The 16397-nt window shown below is 43.4% G+C and overlaps 1 long non-coding RNA gene across 1 annotated transcript; it reads left to right on the top strand.

The window, feature by feature from the left end:
• Positions 1–709: 709 nt before the first annotated feature.
• On the top strand, positions 710–6970 carry LOC121138700. The gene is made up of 4 exons (XR_005875574.1): positions 710–801; positions 2120–2151; positions 6744–6775; positions 6938–6970. It is a non-coding gene; the product is annotated as an uncharacterized LOC121138700 (long non-coding RNA).
• Positions 6971–16397: the final 9427 nt, after the last annotated feature.

Here is a 16397-nt window from a genome sequence, read left to right as displayed (position 1 = left end):
CTTCCCTCAGTAAAATACTTCATCCAGCAAGACCTCATCTCCTAAAACTGTCCAAAGGGGACAACAACTGTGAAACAAATATTCAAGTATGGGAATCTACGAAAGACACTCTCATTCCAACCAGTAAAACTGACATTTTCTCAGTTTGGTTCCTATTTTCATCCATTTATTTGAGATTTTCATGTTTAGGGGATAGACACTTTCAACATAAGTCCTTATGCTCCTGTGAATTTCTTCAATAACTGCTTTATTTTTCTCCTTTTGCCTATTTGGGGTTACTGATTTGGTTGTTCCCTCTCTCTGTGTGTCTCTCCCTGTGCCTCCCTAGTGAGTTTATTCTTTGAGGAGAGAATCCAGATTGAGAGACCTTTAGCTAGTTTCCTATCTTGAATTGGTTTCCCTGTTTCATACCACTGTGTGTTCGTGTCTGCAAGATCTGGTCAGAGGAGGAGGTCTTGGGGTGTCTGGGTACTAAATATATTCATAGAAGTTACACCGAAGGGACCAGGCTACATTCTAGAGGATCAGCTAAATCTAGGGGGAAAAGTGAACTGAGGGAAAAAGGGCAAAATATGTGTCTCTGTGATTGCAGCTAAGTAGGAGCTTAACTGCTGAGAGGTCAGGGTGTGGTCAGACAAGGCTATGAGTGTGGATGCATCACAAAGGCTAGAGTGTTCTAAGAATGTCCTGGATTCTGAAGTCAAGGAAACTCACTAGGCTCAAGACTAGAGGAGCAGTGTGGAGGTGGATTGATATTGGTACACAGGAACCTTCTTTAGGAGCGTCTGTGACTGGTTATAGGTAGGGCATTTCATGGGTGAGGCCTAGACCTTGGCTGGGCTGACAGAGTTTGATGTAGGTGGGGCTGTGGGACCCATGATAAAACACGGGAAATAACATGGGGACTCTGTGTCCATTGTATGGGGATAGAGACAGTACCAAGGAGACCCATTGGTGGTTGCAGGTAAGTCTCATAGTGGTAGAATCCTAGAGATTGGCCTCAGTGTAGGCTGTATTGGTCAGACTACTAACAGTGTAAATTATATGAACCCGGCTGAAGCCTACGGGTCTCTGTTGCACAGACAGTGTGAGTCATATTAGACCAAGGCACAAGTTATAGCATCAACTAGATATGGTAGCAGGAAATAACCTTGGATGTTAATGTAAGGACATACATATTACAACCTGGAAGAGGACATGGGAATTCAGAGTACCAACTGAGATGGCGGAGAAAAACAGTCAACAGACATGAGGCACGTTGTAGGTAGGGCATCCCAGATGAAGGCAAGAGCTTCTCTGAGACAATGGTGGATGTGGTCATCCTAGGTTAGTGCAAAGATATGGAAGCCTAGATATTGGCTATCACACAGGTTAGGTGGCCAGACTAGATTAGGACACTGAATGTGGGACCAGGTTAGAACTTGCAGGTTACATGAAGGCTTCAGTGGGGAAGTCCAAGGAACCAACCTAGCTGACCCAGAGGAGGCCTTGTGTGTCTGCATACCATGTCACTTAATGCAGCCCCACAGAACATGTCAGGGTGGACCCTGAAGGAAAGATGGGAAGGATGGTATATTGTCTGGGTCCTCTCGAGAATATAATTAATAAAATGAGTATGTGTGGGATTTATTAGAGTGGCTTACAGGCTACAATCCAACTAGTCAAATTGTAGGAGTGAACCCCACAAAGCTATCCGCCCAACAGGGCGGGGTCAAGGTAGAGATAAAAGGAAGTTAAAGGAAAAGGGGATACCCTTTTTCTCCTGGAAGCCAGCCATGCTTCTAACTCATGGTCTGTGCGACTCTCTCTCTCTCTCTCTCTCTCTCTCTCTCTCTCTCTCTCTCTCTCTCTCTCTCTCTCTCTCTCTCTCTCTCTCTCTCTGGTAAATAAATATATTGTTTTCCCAATATAGCATCGAATATCGTTATATCTAATAATAGATGTCTACAATGGAAGGTCCAGGAACCCAGGAGATGTTCGTTCTACAGGTCTGATTGTTTCAGATTGTCTTCAGTAGGCATGTAAAATCTCAAAGAAGTAGGTTCTAACGCCAGTAAATCAACAGCATGGGAAAGCAGGAAAAGAGAAATAATTTCTTTCTTCCTTGTCTTTTACCTAGGCAGCGACACCCAATTCTCCCCCACACCATAGGTAAGTCTTCACACTTAAAGTGATCTGGATTTAAGGTGGGGCTTCCAACCTCAAATAATCCAGTTAACTAAAATCCCTGTGTAGGCTCTAATGCCAGCGACTCAAGAGCATGTGCAAGCAGGAAAAGAGCAATAATTTCTATTTTCCCTGTCTTTTACCTAGGCAACCACAACTAATTCTACCCCACACCATAGGTAAATCCTCCCACATAAAGTGATCTGGATTTAAGGTGGGACTTGCTACCTCATATGATCCATAGTTGTGCTCAGTGACTTGGATTTTTAGGGAATATCAATGTAGTTAGTTGATAATCAAGATTATTAATCACAAATAGGTACTGGGTGGCATTGTTAATGAAAACATAAGGAATTTATGGCTAGTTTGTTGGAAACCTAGTCCTTGGCTGCTTTGCCATGGATGATGGACATAGTAGGACTATTAGAAGGACTTGTGACAAGGTCAAAATGTATTGGTTTACAGAGAGGTTTGGTGGGATCACCAAGGGCAATCATTGTCCTTGCTCTTCAAGAAGACATGGGAAATATTGGTACTTAATGAGGGAGTGGAGGAAGGCTACCTGTGGGCTTTACAGGGAAAACAGGTGTTGGTGAAATCCTTGACTTTTGGTATGGTATTCTCAAGGTTGGAGCATGGGATATGGGACCCATAGTAGACCCTAGACAAGTATATTTCGAGTGAGTTGATGGTTGCATCCCAGAAGGGGTCTGTGGGTGATCACAGGTAGGGTGTCATTGATATATCCTAGAGCTTGGATGTATCCCAGGAGAGGGTATTTCATCTTGTCCCTGTCCTTGTCACTGGATGTTAACATGTGTTAGACTGTGAATGAAGTCCTGTGTAGTTTGAACACAAAATACCGCTTGGGTCATACTGAAGGGATGAGAGCACACCTGATATAGGGCAAGGTAATTCTAGGTGTTGAGAGATATGATGGAAAAAAAACAGGAGGAAACTGGGTGGTTTCATGTAGGGTGAGTCCTGCCAGAAGTCTAATTTTTTGATGTAGCACAAGTATGGTGTTGGAGTCAGACTAGGTTGGAACACAGGAAGTCAAGTACAGACTAGGCAATGGAGGAACATTCATGGTCTGGACAACAACGCATTTGATGGGGGCACATAATAGGGGTCAGGAGAGACCCTGCATATGGTGGTGGGTAACCTGGTTATTCAGGAGCATTGTGGAAGCATCATGGTAAGTACTGGTGGGTTATTGCAGGTAAGTAAGTCCTGGTTAGAGCCTAGAGCTTGTAGGTAGTTATAGCTGAGTTAGTCAGACTGAGCCAGGATAGAAGATGTAGAACCCTTAGGAAGCCTAGAGGTCAGCTGCTGTGCAGGGAGGACTGGACAGATTACACCATGGCACTGACTGTAGGAAAAAGGCTTGACGGGGATGCCAAGGGTACACAGCAAACTAGTCCCTGGAGGTGGACTTGGGAAGTCTGGGTACCTAAAGGGATTATGAATTTTGGGTAGAAGGGACCTAATTATGTTTACATTTAGGATGGGTCCTTTATGATGCACAGAGCTTGTTTGCAAGCACAGGTAAGAGTTGTTAGAGTAGGCTAGGCAAAGAATGTGGGATAGGACTTTGGAGACAACTGTGATAAATCTGTGTACTGAGCATTAATGGCCACACAGAAGGGGTTGTGCTAGATGACGGAAGCTGGGATAGGAAGTCTGGGTACTAAGTAGCATGGTGGAGGAAGCCCACAATGTACCTGTGGATAGATGCAGGTAAGTTGAATCCTAGACAAAACCTGCAGCTGGGGAACAGTAAAGTCTCAGATGGTCATACTAGGCTGCTACAAAATATTTGCTTCACTGACAATGTCTGGTTATGACTGCTGTGTCGGTATGGTGTGAGGGGCATACTAGGCCAAGAAAATAGTTTTATGATCTGTAATACATCTTCCATTTAATGGAAAGATATTAATGGGCTTCGATGGTGAGGTCAGGTCTACTTACCTGTCTACACACTACTGGATGGCAAGGAGAGTCTTTGTAACAAGTGGCTTTATGAATGCTGCCTCAAAGGAACCTGTGTGTAGTTGCTTGTAGGACAGGTCCTGTGTAAAACCTAGAATTTGTCTGCAGGAAATCCATGGTGTTCTCATAAGGCTACAGCAAAGGATATGGAACCTTAAAGTACAGATGTTACCTGATGTACAGTTAATCATGACCAGCTCAGGCTGTGAGACCCAGGTTTTAGGACCTGTTGGTTTGAGACCAGGCCAGATCTGTCCAGTTGTGGGAAAGGCTTGGATGGGACTCCAAAAGTGCTCATTGAGTCTCCTGATGGACCTCATCTGAGTATATGAAGAGCCTTTTTGTTGAGTACGTTGATTGGGCAGGCAAGCTGGGTTGCCACACAGAAAGGATCAGGCTCAACCACAATTGAGGTTGTAAAACAATTGGATACAAAGCAGTGAATTAGAGCTTGTCCAGAATGTGCCAATGCATAGCTTCAGGATTCATTGAGCACTAGTGATAAAACACCAGTACCCACACAAGTTACAGAAGTGAAAGTTCATTTGGGTTTGTGGTCTGAAAGTCCATCATGGCTGGGAGGCATGACAATAGGCAACAGGAAACAGAGTAACAGCTGGAAGCTGAGAGCTCTTATTTTGAAACAGAAGCACAGTGAAGCAGTTAGGAAAAACAACAACAAAAAAATGGCAGGTGTTATTTTAGCTCTGAAAACATGCCCTCAGTAACATACTTCCTCCAGCAAGTCCTCATCTCCTAAAACTGACAAAATGGGCCACCAACTGTGAAACAAATATTCAACTGACAAAGCTACAAAGAACACTCTCATTCAAAGCACTACAACTAATTTTTTCTCAGTTTGGTTCCTATTTTCATCCATTTATTTGAGATTTTCTTGTTTAGGGGGATAGACTCAACTTAAGTCCTTATGCTCCTATGAATTTTTCAGTAACTGATATGTTGTTCTCCTTTTATGTGTTTTGATTTTGCTAAGTTGGTTATTCCCTCACTCTGTGAGTCTCTCCTCATGGCTCTCTATTTAGTTTATTTCTTAAGGAGAGTATCCAGATTGAGAGGTCTTTAGCTATTTTCCTATATTGACTTGATTTCCCTGTTTCATTCAACTGTTTGTGTCTAAAAGATCTGGTCAGAGGAGGAGGTCTTGGGGTTTCTGGGTACTAAATATATTCATGGAAGTTACACAGAAGGGACAAGGCTATATTCTAGAGGGTGTGGTAAGTCTAGGGGGAAAATGAACTGAGAGAAAAGGAACAAAATATGTCTGTATGTGGTTGCAGCTAGAGTAGGTATGGACAAAGTCTAGAGTTTAACTGCTGAGAGGTCAGGGTATGGTCAGACTAGGCTATGACTGTGGATGCATCACAAAGGCTAGAATGTTCTAAGAATGTCATGGATTCTGAAGTCAAGGAAACTCACTGGGCTCAAGTCTAGTGGAGAGGTGTGGAGGTGGATAGATATTGGTACAGAGGAACCTTCTTTAGGAGCATCTGTGACTGTTTACAGGTAAGGCATTTCACAGTTGAGGCCTAGAGCTTGACTTTGCTGGCAGAGTTTGAAGGATCTGGGGCTGTGGGAACCATAATAGAATATGTAGAATAACATGGGGAGTCTGTGTCCATTGTATGGGGATGGAGACTTTAACAAGGAGGCCCATTGGTGCTTGCAGGTAAGTCAGGTACTGGTAAAATCCTAGAGATTGGCCTCAGTGTAGGCAGTGTTGGTCAGAGTGCTAATGAGTAAATTATATGAGCCTGGGTGAAGTCTACGGGTCTCTGTTGCACAGAGAGGGACAGTCACATATTCCATGGACCTGGATATGGGATCAAGACTAAATATAGTAGCAGGAAAAAACCTTGGATGTTGAAGGTAGGATATACATTACGACCTGGGAGAGGATATGGGAATTTGGAGTAAGAACTGGGTTGATGGAGATAAATAAATAACAGACACGAGGCAAGTTGCAGGTAGGGCCATCCCAGATTTAGGCTAGAGCTTCTCTGAGACAATAGTGGATGTGGCCAGCGTAGGTTAGTGAAAATATGTTGCAAACATGTGGAAGCCTAGGTATTGCTATCACTCAGGTTAGGTGGCCAGACTAGATCAAGACACTGAAGGTGGGACATGGGTAGAACCTGCACATTACATGAAGGCTTCAGTGGGGAAGTTCACGGAATCAAACAGGTTGACCCCAGAGGAGGCCTTGTGTGTCTACATACCATGTCAGTTAATTGCAGCCCCACAGAAAGTGTCAGAGTGGACCTTGCAGGTAAAGGTGGGAAGAAAGGTATATTGCCTGGGTTCTCTAGAGAACATAACTCATAAAATGAGTATGTATGGGAATTATTAGAGAGGCTTACAGGCTGTAATCCGACTAGTCCAAAAACCGCTCTCTACAATGGAAGTTCCAGGAATCCAGGAGATGTTCATTCTACCGGCTTGATGGTTTCAGCTGGTCTTCAGTAGGCATCTAAACCCCAAATAAGTAGACTCTAATGCCAGTGAATCAAGAGCATGGGAAAGCAGGAAAAGAGCAATAATTTCTTTCTTCCATGTCTTTTGCCTAGGTAGCCACGCCCAATTCTACCCCATACCATAGGTAAGTTTTCCCACCTAAAGTGATCTGGATTTAAGGTGGGGCTTCCAACCTCAAATAATCCTGTTAACTAAAATCCCTGAGTAGGCTCTAATGCCAGTGTCTCAAGAGCAGGTGCAAGCAGGAAAAGAGCAATAATTTCTTTCTTCCCTGTCTTTTACCTAGGCAACCACAACTAATTCTACCCCACACCATAGGTAAGTTTTCCCACATAAAGTTATCTGGATTTAAGGTGGGACTTGCTACCTCATATGATCCATAGTTGTGCTCATTGACTTGGATTTTTAGGTAAAATCAGATGTAGTTAGTTGATAATTAAGAATAGCTATCACAAATAGGTGAGGAGGGACATGGTTAAGGGAAACAGAAGGAACTTATGATTGGTTTGGTGGAAACCTATTCCTTGGCTCCTTTTCCATTGGGGGTGGACATAGTAGGACTATGAGAATGTCTTGGGACAAGGGCTACATCTATTGGGTTACAGAAAGTTTTGGTGGGAACACCAAGGGCAGTCATTGTCCTTGCTCTTAAAGAGGACATTGGAAATATTGGTACCAAATAAGGGAGTAGAGGAAGGCTACCTGTGGGGTTTACAGGGAAGACAGGTGTTGGTGAAATCCTTGACCTTTGGTATTGTATTCTCAAGGTTGGAGCATGGGATATGGGACCCATAGTAGAACTTTGACAAGTATATTTCGAGTGAGTTGATGGATGCATCCCAGTAGGTGTCTGTGGGTGATCACAGGTAGGGTGTCCTGGATATATCCTAGAGCTTGGATGTATCCCAGGAGAGGGTATTTCATCTTGTCATTGTCACTGGATATTAACATGTTTTAGACTGTGAATGAAGTCCTGTGTAGTCTGAACACAAAATACTGCTTGGGTCATAATGAAGGGATCAGAGCACACCTGATATAGAGCAAGGTAAGTCTAGGTGCTGAGCGATACTATGGAAAACAACAGGAGGAACCTGGGTGGTTATATGTAGGGTGAGTCCTGCCAGAAGTCTAGTTTTTTTGCTGCAGCAAAAGTATGGTGTTGGAGTCAGACTAGGTTGGAACACGGGCAGTTGAGTACAGACTAGACAATGGAGGAACATTCAGGGTCTGGATTACAATGCAGTTGATGGGGGCCACATAATAGGGGTCAAGATAGGGGAACCTGGTTATTCAGGAGCATTGTGGAAGCATCATGGTAAATACTGGTGGTTTGTTGCAGGTAAGTAAGTCCTGGTTAGAGCCTAGAGCATGGATGTAGTTACAGCTGAGTTAGACTAAGCCAGGACAGAAGATGTGGAATGCTTAGTAAGCCTAGAGATCAGCTGATGGGGGATCTGAACTATAACTGGAGGGTTGCAGAAAAGAGGTATATGTAGAGGTCAAGGGATTTCACCAGGCTAGATCTTTAAGGAGGATATGTTGTCAAACAGACGGTTCAGTTTAGACCCTGGACTATGATGTGGTCATTCTCATCATCCAGTATTACGATAAAGGGTACCTAGAATGTTTTTTGGGATTTGGGGTCTGTAGGGGTCCCTCGGTCAATGCCGGAGAGTGCAGTGTTAGCACATCCTGAATCCTCCCTGAAACCCAGAGACAATCAGATGCGACAGGCCATCAAGTCAAGCCAGATCTCGTTTATTGTATAACAGTAACGCTCTCTTAAATCAGAAAAGTGCAGGGTGGAAATAGTATTACACAATACTTTTAAAGGTATTCCTATTATGTATCTAGTTTCCTATTCCCTCTTGGGAAACATCTGGGAGTATGATAACCTCATCATGTGTGAGTTTGCGCAGCCAATTGATATTCTTAGTAAACACTTGAAGCCTTGCCTCTGTAGCTTCCTCCCAGTGCCATGTTGTAAATGCCAATGGTTGTTATCTGGGATCACTCCCTCTTCTGGAGGGACACGATCTGTGCTTCTCCAGGTGTGGGTGTCTGCAGGTTAGAATGAGCCCTGCTAGAAGCCTAGAGCTCTTCTGAAGTACACTTGTTATTGATAAAATAGGCAGAGGCAAAGATGTGGGGCCCTGGGGAAGCCAAGAATGTGGCTGCTGAGCAAGCATAGTTGGCATCATTTGGCCATGGCAATGGTTTGGGGCCTGGACTAAATCTGTTGGGTTTGGTGAAAATCTTAGGTAGGGAGGGGAGAGGTACAGACTAAGCTAAACTGGTCAGGAGGACATGGAAAGTCTGGGTAACAAGTGCAGTGGCAGAGGGTGCACAGAAGGGACCATTGGGTGGGAGGTAGGGCAGTCCTGCCTAATGCCCAGGGTACAGGCCTTAATAGTCCCACTAGGAAAAAGGTGTGGGATACTGCATAAGTATAAATGTTGGCTTCTGTGCAGGTGAACCTGACCAGACTAGGCTAAATCAATGGTTGTGAGACCCAGACTAGATCTGGAGGGTTTCAGAGAACACTGGGATTAGTAGGTCTGGGATGCTTACCTAGATCTTTATGAAAAATTGTTTGGATTAGGAACAGAGGTACTCACCAGGAAAGATCCCAAATGAACACTTGGGTACCTAATGGTTTGGTGAGGGCTTCATGGGAGAGATCTGTAGGTGGTTGCAGTTAGCATAGGTTCTACATGAAACCTAGAGCTAATTTGCTCCTCTTTGGCAAGATTGGTCATTCTAGGTGAGGGCACAGGATATGGGTCCCTTGCTAGAACCTGGAAGAACATGGAGAGTCTCAACATTTAGTGGCATGGTGCTACTACATGGTGTCAGGTAGGGGGTATCCTGGTCAAAGCCTAGAGCTTTGGGCTGGTCATACTAGACCAGGCAAAGGATATAGGACAAGGGTTACATCTACCAGGTTACAGAAAAGGAGCAGATGGGGAGGTCATTCACTTGCTGATTGTGGGACTTGGGCTGAATCAGGAACTCACTAGGCTTGACACTTGTGAGAGTATAGCAGGTTAAGAAGTGTGGTTACCTTAGTGTGGCTGGTCGAATCTGCCCAGAAAGGTCCTTTTGGTGGATTCAGGTAAGGTAGGTAGTGGCTGAAACTTAGAGCTCATCTGTAGAACAGGCTAGATTCTTCAGACTAGGCTGATAAAAAAGATTTGAGACCCTGTAAGGCTAGATGTTGGCTGTTCAGGCTGGGGTGGCCAAACTAGGCCAGGGTACTTGGTGTGCAACCCGTGTTAGATCTGGTTGTTGAAGAAAATGAATGGATGTGGGGGATTTAGGGAACACACAGTAATCGACCATAGGAGGATATGGAAAGTCTAAGTATCTACTGAGGTAGCTGTGCAGAAGGGACTTGTGGCTAGTTGCAAGTAGGGCAGGTACAGGTGGAAACCTAGAGTTTCGTTGTGGTACATTCATGGGTGGTCAGATTATGGAGGTGCATATGATATGGGACCAATGGTATAACCTGGAGCATTATATCAGAGTCTTGGTACTCAGTGGGGTGGTGCATGTTGTTCATAAGGGTCCTATTGGTGGTTGCAGGTAGGACAGGTCCTCACTGAGGCCTAGAACTTATTTCGAGCCCTAGCAGTGGTGGGCAGACTAGGCAAATGCAAGGATGTGGGACCCTGTAAGAGCCTTGATGATGGCTGCTGGGCAGGTACAGGGCTCCCGAATATGACAGTGCACTGATTGTGGGACTTGCCTGAATCTGGAAGATTGCAGAAAAGGGGTTGATGGGCAGTTTAAGGGAACTCACCTACTTGACCCTGGAAGAGGCACTAGGATGTCTGTGAAACTAGTGTGGTGGTGGAGTCAATGCAGAGGGACTTGTGGTTGGTTGCAGGTAGGGGGGGTCCTTGAATAAACATAGATATTTTTCTGTAAAGGCTGAATGTTCAGACTAGGCTGGGGTGTGGAATATGAGGCCTATGCAACACCTTGGTGGAGGATCTAGGGAGTCTGTGTACCAAGTGGAGTGGTAAAGACCATGCCAAACAGCTCAGTCTATAACCTGAAGGAGGATATAGGAAGTGTATTACCAAGTGTGGTTGTGGAAGTAGTCCAAAAGGAACTTGTAGGTGATTGCAGATAGGGTGTGTCCTATTTGCAGCCCAGAACTGGCTGGCAGGCAGGCAAGATTGGTTAGACTGGGTAAAGAATGTGGGACTCTCTTGAAATCAAGTTAGGAAGGGTCCTACTTGAAGTATAGAACTTGTTTGCAGCATAAGCATGGGTGGTTATATTAGGCTAGAGCAAAGCATATTGGTCCCGTGTTGGGCCCCAGAAGAGATTGTGAGGGCTCTGTGTACTGAGTGAGTTCATGGGGGTCACACAGAATCAATCAGTCTAGACATTAAAGGAGGCAGTAGGAAGTCTGGGTATCAATTTATATGTTAGAGGCAGTGCAGAAGTTGCCTGTTGGAGGTTGTAGGAAGGTGAGTTTTGGTGAAAGCCTTGAGGTTGCCTTTGGTGCAAGTGGTTTTGGTCAAATTATGCAGCAACAATGGTTGTAGGATTCTGGAGGAAGCCTAGAAGCTGTGTGCTACAAGTTGGAGCTGTCCAGAATAGGCCAAGGAACAAGTTGTGGAACCCAGACTAGATCTGGAGGGTTTCACAGAACACTTGGATTAGGAGGTCTGGGATGCTTGCCTTGCTAGACCCTAGAGAATGACATGGGGAATATGTATATGTAGTGGATTTGTAGATGCTCCACAGAAGGTCCCTATTGGCAGTTGCAGACAGGACAGGTGCCTCCATTGTGGGCAGAGGAAGCAAACAAGCCTGGAGCACAAGAAGGGGGAACCAGATTAAATTCTTATGGAAGATATGGGGATTCTGGGTACAGAAAGCAGTGGTGGATGGGGCACGGAAAACTCATGCTGGTGGTTGCAAGGATTCGGGTTATTTCCTATCGCGTATTTACTTATTTGGATTCTTCTAAGGAATCTTCTCTCAGAAGCATCGAAATACCCACATTTATTGCCTTGCAGCCTTAAAACATTTTCTCTTTCACTTCATTTTAAGATGTGTAGAGGATATTTGGCCTTAAACTTGACCGTTTACCTTTGAATTTCCTATTTCTTACTTGTATCTTACACTTGGTTTGGTAAATTTTCTGCAATTATTTCTCCCAGTAACCTTATAAACCTTTGCCCTTTTCAAGTGGTTCTGGCACATCAAGAACTCATGCATTTGTTTTTTCCCACATTAGTTACAAAGTTTCTTTAATCTGTCTTCATTTCTATTCATTTGTTTGTCCCTTTTGACTGTATTTATCTCTTCTTTTATTTATTTATTGAAAATTGATTCTTCTCTCATACAATACATCCCAACCAGTTTCCCCTCCCTTCACTCCTCCCAACTCCCTCAGCCCACCTCCTCTCTCCTCCACACCCACTCCCCTTTCATTTGCCTTCAGAAAGGAGCAGGTCTCCAAGATATAACAACGAAATACAACAAAAAAATACAGTACAACAAGGCAAAAGCCCTCATAGTGAGGCTGGACAAGGCTTCCCTATCAGAGGAAAAGAGTCCCAAGAGAAGGCCAAAGAGTCAAGGACACACCCACTCCCACTGTTAAGAGTCCCACAAAGTCATCAAGCTAACAGCCATAGCACATACACAGAGGATCTGGTGCAGAGTCATGCATGTCCTGTGATTGCTGATTCAGTCTCTGTGAGCCCCTATGAGACCTTTTTAGTTGATTCAGTGAGCCATGTCCTCCTGGTATCCTTCATACACTCTGACTCCTATAGTCTTTCCTCCCCCACTTCCATGGGGTTCCCTGAGCTTTGAGGGGAGGGATCCGATGGAAATGTCCAATTTAGATTCTTCCTACTCATAATGTCTGTCTGTGAGTTTCTGCACTCCTCCCATCTGCTGCCTGAGGAAGCCTTTCTGATGATGACTGGAAACGGCACAAATCTAGTATAGATTATCATTACAAATCATTTCATTGATTTTGTGATAAGTCTTATTTGGCTCTACCCTAGGTCTTTGGGCTATCCAGTCTTCAGTTCCTGGCCATCCAGGCAGTATATGGCATGGGCCTCAAATTGAACCAGACATTGTTCAGCCACTCCCACAAGTTCTGTGTCCATCGACCCATCCCTGCTATGGGTGTGGATTTACTCTGCTTAGTGGAAAGAAGGAAGAGGCACTCTAAGTATGACTTTAGCGTTTCCAGCTGCAACAGGGCTCAGTCTTTCATGGACTGAGACACCTTCCCTTAGCCAAGGGCCTCTATATTGTTTTCCAGTTTGCACCTTTAGCAACTTGATTTCCTTCTCCCCAAAACATCCTAATTATCTTCCAAGGGACAATGCCAATGCAAATTCCTGATTAAGTAATATCAATCACAGTGTGGTGGATTTTTCCCAACCAAGACTGCATAGACTTTGTTAAACTCTCACACAGGCTTCACATATGTTAAACAGAAGGTGCTAAGGACCAAGAGCAGACTACATGCTGGCATTCAGGAGCCAGCTGCAACAGTGTTCTCCCTACACAGCAAATCTTGCAGGAAGGACAGATTGTAGAATCAAGGTTTGTGACTGGATTGGAATCTGGGTTTCTCTTTCTGTAGCCTGCAGAGTATCTTCCTATTCCAAAAAACCAAGGAACATAGGGGCAAATGTACCAGCTCATCCTCTCCATATTCAATTAGCCCTGTGGATGCTGTCCTTTCAATGGGGCCCCATTGTCAGTTTTCTGAGATTGATCCCTTGTCCTAGCATCAGCCTGGGTTGTTTGGTGATCTCCACTGGACACCCTCAGCCAACAACTCAAAAGAATGCAACCACGGCCATCACTGGAAGCCTTGCCTATCTAGGAAAGATGGCCAGTACAGTCCCAATATCCTCTGTTACTAGGAACCTCACAAGATTCACCCTCAGAGATTCCAAGAATTTTCCACTGCATTAGATTTCCACACCATCCTCCAAATGCCCTCCAATTCCAACTATCTCTCTTCCCACTCTCTTCTTCCATCCCTCACCTGATACCTCCCACTCCCTTCCTCACCTGCCCCCAGGTCACCTGAAAATCCATTATGTTTCCCCTATTCAAGAGGTCCATGTCACCCCTAGAGCCTTACTCTTTACCTAACCTCTCTGGCTATGTGGATTGTAGCAAGGTTATTCTTTACTTTACAGCTAATATCCACTTCTGAGTGAGCACATACTTTGTTTGTCTTTCTGGGTCTGGGCTGCCACACTTGGGATGAGTTTTTTGTTGTTGTTGTTTGTTTTTTTTGTTTTTAGTTCCGATCCATTTGCCTGCAAATTTCATGATGTTACTATTTTCACAGCTGAGTAATACTACATTATGTAAATGTACCACGTTTTATTTATCCATTCTTCTGTTGAGGAACATCTAGCTTGGTTCCAGTTTCTGCCTATTATAAATAAAGCCACAATGAACATAGTTGCACAAGTGTCCTTGTGGTATGATTGAGTATCCTTTAGGTATATGCCCAAGAGTGATATAGCTGGGTCTTGAGGGAGATTAACTCCTAATTTTCTGAGGAACCACCATAATGATTTTCACAGTGGTTATACATGTTTGTACTTTCACCAGCAATGGAGGAGTGTTCCTCTTTCTCCACATCCTTGCCAGCATGAGCTATCACTTTTATTATTTGTCTTAGCCATTCTGACAAGTGTAAGATAGAATCTAAAAGTAGTTTTGATTTGAATTTCCCTGATAGCTAAGGATATTAAACATTTCTCTAAGTGTTTCTCAGCCATTTGAGATTCTTTTATTGAGAATTCTGTGTTTAGATCTGTACCCCATTTTTAATTGGATTACTTATTTTTGATAACCAGTTTCTTGAGTGCTTTATATACTACAGATATACTCCTCTATCAGATGTGGAGTTGGTAAATTCTTTTCCCATTCTGTAGGCTGCCATTTTGTTGACAGTGTCCTGTGCCTTACTTACAGAAGCTGTCTCCTATGTCAGTGAGTACAAAGCTAGTCCTCACTTTCTCTTCTGTCAGGTTCAGTGTATCTATTTTTTAATAAATTTCTTATTTGAATTAAAAACAGTCTTATTTTGCATACCAATCCCAGTTCCCTCTCCCTCCCATCCTTCCATTCCCCCCACTATCCCCCTATCCCACCTCCTATCCACTACTCAGGAATAGTGAGGCCTCCCATGGGGAATCATCAAAGACTGTCACATGATTTGGGACAGGACCGGGGCCCTCCCCACTGTATCTAGCCTGAGAGAGTATCCCTCCAAAGGACTCCAAAAAGTCAGTTCATGCACTAGGGGTAAATACTGGTTCCACTGCCAGCAGCCCCAGAGAGTGTGTATCTCTTTTTATGTTGAGGTCTTTGATCCAATTGGACTTGAGTTTTGTTCAGGGACATAATTATGGGTCGATTTACATTCTTCTACATGACAATATCCAGTTATGCCAGCGCAATTTGTTGACGATGTTTTCTTTTTTTCCATTGTGTATTTCTGGCTTTGTTATAAAGAATCAGATATCCATAAGGGTATGGGTTTATGCCTGAGTCTTTGATCCAATTCCAGTGTGTCTATTTTTCTTCCAATATCTTGTGTTTTTTTAATTACTAGAACTCTGTAGCACAACTTGAATCAGGGATGGTGATACCCCCACCAGTTCCTTTATTGTACAGGATTGTTTAACTATCCTGTTTTTTGTTTGTTCGTTTGGTTTTTTTCCCATATGAAGTTGAGAATTGTACTATCAAGGTCTGCAAATGATTGTGTTGAAATTTTGATGTGGATTGCATAGAATCTTAACATTGATTTCAGTAGAATGAGCATTTTTACTATGTTAATCCTATTGATCCAGGAGCATGGGAGAGGATTCCATTTTCTGATATCTATTCCAATTTCTTTCTTCAAAGACTTGAAGTTTTTAAATCTTTCACTTGCTTGCTTAGAGGTATTCTAAGATATTTTATGTTATTTGAGGCTATTGTAAGGATGTTCTTTCCTTGATTTCTTTTTCAGTCTGTTTTTCATTTCAATATAGAAGGGCTTCTGAATAATTTGAGTTAATCTTGTATCCAGCCACTCTCCTGAAAGTGTTTATCAGATGTAGGAGTTCCCTAGTGGAATTTTAAGGCCATTTACATATATTACATCATCTGCAAATGAAGATACTTTGACTTCTTCCTTTCCAGTTTGTACCTCCTTGATCTCCTTTAGTTGCCTTATCACTCTAACAAAAACTTCAAGTACTATATTGAATAGATATGGAGAGAATGGACAACCTTGTCTTGTTCCTGATTTTAGTGGCATTTCTATGAACTTCTCTCCATTTAATTTGATATTGGCTATCGGCTTGCAGTAAATTGCCTTTATTATGTTTAGGTATATCCCTTGAATCCCTAATCCCTCTAGGACTCATATCATGAAGGGGTGTTGGATATTTGCTAAAGGTTATTTCAGCATTTAATGAGATGATCATGGTATTTTTTTGTATTTCTCTCAATTTATTGGTAAGGTACATTACATTTACCTTTTTTCATATATTGAACTGCCCTGCATCTCTGAGATGAAGTATATTTCATCATTTCTGCTGCTCTTCTCAGGAGAGATTGTCCTGGTATCTCCAACATGCTGAAGTCTCCACTGCAACTCAGGTTTTACCGTCACAGTTTCACACATTGACTTCTCAAGACCTTCCTACAGAGTCCAACCATGCTACACATTGCTTGGC

Source organism: Mesocricetus auratus, unplaced genomic scaffold (assembly GCF_017639785.1).
Source record: "Mesocricetus auratus isolate SY011 unplaced genomic scaffold, BCM_Maur_2.0 contig_6579_pilon_obj, whole genome shotgun sequence".
NCBI lineage: Eukaryota > Metazoa > Chordata > Mammalia > Rodentia > Cricetidae > Mesocricetus > Mesocricetus auratus.
Note: the sequence above shows the minus strand (reverse complement) of the source record. Positions and strands in the feature narration are given on the sequence as shown.